The sequence below is a fragment of the Vanellus vanellus genome (genome assembly GCF_965231255.1).
Source record: "Vanellus vanellus genome assembly, chromosome: 14".
In the NCBI taxonomy this organism is placed as follows: Eukaryota; Metazoa; Chordata; class Aves; order Charadriiformes; family Charadriidae; genus Vanellus; species Vanellus vanellus.
In genome coordinates this window covers 12,931,838-12,937,851 of record NC_138919.1, presented here as the reverse complement: position 1 = coordinate 12,937,851, position 6,014 = coordinate 12,931,838, and positions in this window count along the sequence as shown.

Genomic DNA, 6,014 nt, shown 5'->3' with positions numbered 1-6,014 from the left:
TTAATGTGCTTGTGCTGCACAGTCCTGGGCCTGAAACTGTTCACTATAATAAAATTACTCATCTCAATCCATCCCACAAATCTCCTTTATGTCAGGTTACATCTTTCTTTTGAATCTGAGGTCCTGTTTAGTATTTGCTATGCTCAGTTAAGAAATGAACCGTTTCTTATTTTCAGTATATCGCTACAAATACCACATTCATTTCACAAACATCGTGGCCCTTATTTCCCCAAGAACTTGCGCTGTGGATCTTGCTTTGTTGTGTAACGCGAACAGAAATGATAATAACAAAAGGACGGAGCTGGGAGAGCTTTTTTGGCAGCAAAGCTTGCTGTAGCTCAAATGAGGATCGTAGAAGCTCTGTGTGTCAGAGCATGGCTCGAGCTGCTCAGAGGCTGCCGCGTGTCCTTGTAGCTGTCAGCGCTGCTGGCGTTACCGTGCCTGCTTAGCTGCAGCACCGAGCAGGTAGCAGATGACAAGCACCGAAGTCAACTTGTTGGTCAGGCCCTACATGATGTGACTTGCTGTTGTGGTCCTAAGGAGGTCAGTTTGGGAAACAGCTAGGGATCTGATTTCCCTTTCGTCTAGCTCCTCCCAAGGTGTTGTGCACCTTCATGTAGCAGAGTTCAGCCCAGTGACTGAATCAGATTAGATTACTGGGTTGACAAAAACCCCAAACTTTTTGTGCTATGAAATATTTTGAGAAGAAGCAAAGGGTAAGTTTACTAGATGAGACATCAAGCCTGCAATTGCACTACTGGAAAGCATTTTGAAACCCTCTGGGGGTTTTTGTTCAGTTCGGGTTTTATGCAAGTACTGAGATATTAACTCCTCCGTTCAAAACAAATGCTATCTCAATTAATTGAATTCTGCTATCCAGATTTTCCCTCGGTGATTTCAGTTAGTGAAGTTTTCTGCATTTTTTCTGGCATACTTATCTTGCATTTATACTTGCATGGTAACTGCTGAATCCCACCTGAGGAATGGCTGCATTTCAGAAGGGGATGAGTAACCGGCTAATAAATGATCTTCCAGATATTTTTGGATCTCTTAGGGTGGGGGGCATTAAGTAGCTTTCTAGTGGTAGGATGCTAAGGTATTGCTAATCAGGAAGTCCATTCTCTCTGTTACTGGACATTATGAATTTCTAAGCACCTCTCAAATAGTTCCATCAACTCTTATGTTTTTCTAGAGAGTAATGGCTGAAAGCAATATTAGCCAAACACTAATGAATGTCAAGCAAAGCGTTTCAGAGTAGCAAGTAAATGAACGCATATCAAAGTACTGCTTCGCGCGTGCTGCCCGGGGAATGTGAAGGGCAAGCTGTTTTACCGCCCAGGCCTGTGGAAAAGACAGCGTCAGACCTCGTGGAGCTGCTGAAGTCGGTGGGCTGTAAACCATGGCCGGAGCCTGGCTGGCTCCCTCGGGCTGCGTGCTGCAGAGAGCCTGCTTTCAGCTTGTTTGGGTTGCTCAGCCGAAGCAGCCTCACTATAAATGCATTGTCAAAGCTGTTCTGAGAGCAGGGCAGTTTCACATCACTATTTTATTGCAGGGAAGTTAAGTAGAAAGTGTGGCTGATCGTTTTGCCTGCCAGATTAGGAGCATCCCTCTGTGGCTACCCTCTGCCACAGAGAAAATATGATCGGTCCTGCTAAAGAAATTGTATTAACTCATCTTGTCCATTACTGGGCTTCCTATGGGCCAGGTCCCAATCCCAGCGATCGCAGCGCCGGGCTTGTGAAGCAGGGTGCATTCGCCTCAGCCATCTGCTTGGAAATTTTTGCAAATATGTTCTGCTTCACAGAGTAATGCTAGCATCGCTTACGATCCTTCAGCTGACAACAGGTACCTTGGTAAGCTTTCATAACTTGGTTATGTTCAGCCATATGCCCATGAAAAACACCGCCACTCTTAGCTCTGTAGAGGCAGCTGAAATCAGCCCTTAGCGGAGCGGGCAGGGCTGAGTCAAACTGGCTTTGAAGAAGGAGAACGCCCCACATCAAGGTTGTCACATCCATATACTTATCCCTGGGTAAAGACCTGACCGCTTTCTTGTGTTGGAGACAAAGATTAAGAAGTCAGAGTGACTACAAGAAGCAGGAGGCAAACACGTCTTCCACTACACTTAATTAAACTCATGTAAAATCAAAACACGGATGGATCTCGGGCAGTTGTCTGCGTGCCGCTCTGTTTGTTCCCTGTCACTGAAATCCAGGGGGAATGGGGAATGCAGGCAGAACTTGTTCTAACAGAACAAATGCTCTGGAAAGTGCTATTTCTAAAGGCTGTTCTTTTCCCCCTTTAGATGGGGAAAATGTTCGAGCTGCAATATCCTTTCCCGTTACTGGCTGGCTCAGTGTATCTGTTGGCTTATTTGCAGCAATAGGAAGTGAAACAGAAGTACAGTTTGTGTGTAGGCTGGAGATAGCTACTGTGCTTTATCTGCGCTGTAGCAGGGGAAAAAAGCTAGCACAACATGACGTGAAAAATGATTGTACAAACATACTGCACGCAGCAGAAGTTGGAGAGACGAACCTCGAAGAAAGAGGACAAGTTTAGAAGCAGGGATTTCAGCGGGGATCTTGCCTGATGCATCGTGGTCATGCTCTGAAGCATATAAAACATTTCTCTGGAAACAGTTATGATTTGTTCTACAGTAGCATCTAAAATATTCAGGCAGTATCTTGGTCCTTTGTGCTTTGCATCTTCTAAAATATGCCTGTCCCAGTTGGGACAGATGAGCTGGGCAAGACATTTTAGAAAGGAGGATTGAAGTGTCTTTCCTAATGTCATCAGAAAACCAAGAGCAGACCCCAGAGGTCTAGATGAGTCCCTGCGCAGTAGCCCCGGGAGCACACTGCTCTCCTGTACGTACATCCTACTGCATGGCTTTCATGGAATGGTAGGGGTAGGAAGGGACCTCTGAAGATCATCTAGTCCAACTCTCCTGCCAGAGCAGGTTGTGCAGGATGGGTAACCATGGGTAACAGGTGGGTTTTGAACGTCTCCAGAGACATTCCCTTTCTCAATGCCATTGGTTTTCTGAGGGTCTGTCCACTGCCTTTGACGTAGACAAGCTGCTGGCGTTGCACAGACCCACCTGGGATGTATGGTGTGGCAATGGCTGTATGGGACACCCGCCCAACCTGGACAAGGGAGCCTCCCTGGCACTGGCCACCCTTGGCTGCTCTCACCCCACTACGTAACTCTGGGCTGATGGATACAGGATGGTTTGTTCTCAAAGCGTGAAAATGATTTTTGAGGACACTGGAACAGCTGCTTCAAAACTGCTGAAGCTGTTTGAAAAATCTCACCTATGGGAAGCCCTTCAAGTAAATATGGTCTTTGTTCTTAAATCTGCAATTCAGGGATGAGCTGGTAATGCTCTTGTCAGTGGGGTGCAATTCCTGGCCAGCCCCATGAGACACCCTGCCAGAAAAAAGCAGGAGAGGGACCAACCTGGCGTTCTTCTCGTAGCCATTTCTTTTTTTGCTTAGTAAAATGTAATTTCTACCGAGCCGGTGACATTGGGGAACGAAAGGCTGAAATCTGCTTTTCCTGCTGAGAGTCAGAAATAGATCTGGGGAGATGATGACTCACCTGTAATTGAGAAAAACTGAATGGCATCATCATGAGCTTTAACAGTTAAATCCCGATTCCACCTGCCAGAAAGAACAGACCAACAAAGCTGCAAAAGGCTAAAGTGAGCTGGAGATGGGGCCCAGCACATGGGAATCCTTCGCTTCGTTACAGCATTTTGTGTGTAAGGGGATTAACATGCCTGCTACACACGTACCCCATGTGATCTCATGGCAGCGGCACCGGACCCTGCACGGGGAATCGGAGCTGTATGGACAGCAGGTCGGGAGGAGAGCTGGTGGTGGAGCCATGAGGAGCCCCCCAGCCCCAAGGGGAGACCTGCTCCATGCCAGCAGTGCATGCGTACTCCTCCCTGCGACTTTCCCTGCAGTTCCCGTCCGAAGCAGAGATGATGTCAGAGTTGTCATGGCATCGGTATCTATGGAACCGGGATCATCATCACGGTGCTACAAAAACTAACTCAGGAGATGGTCCTGGAGCCGCAGGGGGGAACTCCCTTTGCAGTAATTGAGGGTTTCCCTCTGCAAGGTTCCTCTCTTTTTCCTCCTTTCTACTGTCCCTGGGGAGGGAGCAGGAACAGGGACTTGGCCTCCTCCCATCCCGCGGCACCTCTGGCCGCTTCCATTCCTGCACGAGGAAAGCAAGAGCTTCAGCCCCCCTCAGTCTGCCCTTTTCTTGCACCAGCTAATGGGTGCGTAACCACGTGCCTCACTGTGCAGCAGCTGCCGAACCCTTCCCTCTGCCACGCGACCAGCCTGCTCTCAGCCAAAGGCCCCGAGCGAGCTGCTGGTGGAGGACCTCGCTCGTGCCATAGGCTGCCTGCTGCGGGGGCCTCCGACGCTCCTGCTCCCCAGCAGAGGTGACAGCAGCCCTTTCTGCTGTTACGTCTGCCTGTCCCTGATACCAGCGGGGCTGGGCGGAGAAAGGGTGTTTATCTGAGGGGCAGCAAGGTGTGCGTCCGAGGTGAGCTGAGCAGTGTGGTGACCTCCCTGCGCTCCACAGCATCTCCCTCCTGCCAACAGCACCGGTACTTACGGCCACAGGGGGTGCCCTGGCCGTAGCACAGGTAGCCCTTGCCATTGCACGGTGATGCTGGCATAGCGCAGTGACCTTGCAGCAGCACCCTACCCCTGGCCATAGCACGCTGTCCCCAGAAGCAGTGTGGTGACTGTGGCCGTAGCACGGTGATCCTTGGAATGGCGTGGTGACCCTGCCTGTGGCAAGGTATCCTGGCCATAGTGTGGTGTCCCCACCCACAGCACGCTGTCCTCAGCCGTAGCACGGTGACCGTGCCTATAGCATGGTGACCCTGGCTGCAGCATGGCGTCCCCAGCTGTATTACAGTGACCATGGCCATAGCGTGGTGTCCCCAACCACAGCATGCTGTCTCCAGCTGTAGCATGGTGACCGTGTCTATAGCATGGTAACCCTGGCTGCAGCATGGTGGCCATGGCCATAGTGTGGTGTCCCCAACCACAGCGTGGTGTCCCCAACCACGGCATGCTGTCCCCAGCCATAGCACGGTGACCATGGCCATAGCGTGGTGGCCCCAGTCACAGCACACTGTCCCCAGCCATGGCACAGTGACTGTGCCTATAGCATGGTGACCCTGGCTGCAGCATGGTGGCCATGGCCATAGTGTGGTGTCCCCAACCACAGCGTGGTGTCCCCAACCACGGCATGCTGTCCCCAGCCATAGCACGGTGACCATGGCCATAGCGTGGTGGCCCCAGTCACAGCACACTGTCCCCAGCCATGGCACAGTGACTGTGCCTATAGCATGGTGACCCTGGCTGCAGCATGGTGGCCATGGCCATAGTGTGGTGTCCCCAACCACGGCATGCTGTCCCCAGCCATAGCAGGGTGACCATGGCCATAGCGTGGTGGCCCCAGTCACAGCACACTGTCCCCAGCCATGGCACAGTGACCGTGCCTATAGCACGGTGACCCTGGCTGCAGCATGGCGTCCCCAGCTGTATTACAGTGACCATGGCCATAGCGTGGTGTCCCCAGCCACAGCACGCTGTCTCCAGCCGTAGCACGGTGACTGTGCCTATAGCATGGTGGCCCTGGCTGCAGCATGGTGGCCATGGCCATAGTGTGGTGTCCCCAACCACGGCACACTGTCCCCAGCCATAGCACGGTGACCGTGGCCATAGTGTGGTGTCCCCGGCCACAGCACGGTGACACTGGCTGCCCATGGTGCCCACGGCTGTTCTGCGGTTCCCACGGCCACAGCACGGTGCGTGGCCTCGCTGGGGGGCGGCGCGCCGGGCGCGCGCACCTGCCGGTTCCCCCCCCCCCCCTCCCCGCCCTTCCCCCTCCCGCGCCCGGCGGGTGGTTCCTCCCGCTGCCCGCACGCGGCGCTGCGGACGAGCCCACGCGGGAGGCGCGCGGGGGGCGGGCAGGCGCGC